The sequence below is a fragment of the Saprolegnia diclina genome (genome assembly GCF_000281045.1).
Source record: "Saprolegnia diclina VS20 unplaced genomic scaffold supercont1.6, whole genome shotgun sequence".
In the NCBI taxonomy this organism is placed as follows: Eukaryota; Oomycota; class Saprolegniomycetes; order Saprolegniales; family Saprolegniaceae; genus Saprolegnia; species Saprolegnia diclina.
In genome coordinates this window covers 1,148,750-1,149,574 of record NW_008246073.1, presented here as the reverse complement: position 1 = coordinate 1,149,574, position 825 = coordinate 1,148,750, and positions in this window count along the sequence as shown.

Here is an 825-nt window from a genome sequence, read left to right as displayed (position 1 = left end):
GACGTCGCACTTGATAGCGATCTAGTGATGGAGGCAACCGTGTCAATTCCTTGACAGCGTGACGGCTGACGACGCGTTCGAGTGGGACACGCCGACGCACCGAGCATTTGACCCACGCAGGCGGCAGGTAGATGTGGTTTTGTGCTTGAGGCAGTTGAGCTTTGGCCTTGGCGCCTTGGGTAAGGGCGAGAAGGTGCAGCCATTGCAAGTGCGCCCGGGCAGCGAAGGTCGCCGGTCGCGTTGGTCGGAACCATAGCGGACCCTCGTGAGAGCACGTTGCAAAGGCGGTGGCAAACGTTGCGTGCGGCGAGTGGCGTACAGCCCGGCCATTGGAATCCAGTAGCCAGGCGTTGTTCGCGATCGGCTGGTACCACAAAATGTGCCGACGTCCCGGGTCCATGCGGCGTACCGTCGCTAGATGCGATGCCCAGCGCTTGTCGTGTTCGGGGACATGTACGCGGCACGTGTCGTCCGCGCCCACACGAATGTAATGGCCGTGCGAGCCCATTGAAAAAATCGAATTTCGCTTGCAGGTCCGCGATGTGCGGTCGGTCCGCGCGTCCCAACGCATTGCAAAGCAGCCGATAGCCACAATCGACCACCGTATCTGTCGGGGCCGCCCGCAGTGGCCGCGCTGGTACGTGGCAGACCTTGTCGAGGAGGCCGGCTTGCGGCAGGGCCGACAGGCCGACTTGACTGGCCGCTGTACCAGCGGTAAGGACGAGCCGAACGACGCGACGCACGGTTTGTTGGTTGCAAACAGCTTCCATGTTGGGAATGCCCCCTCCTCGGTGTGCGCGCGGCGACTGGAGAATCGCCTTGGGG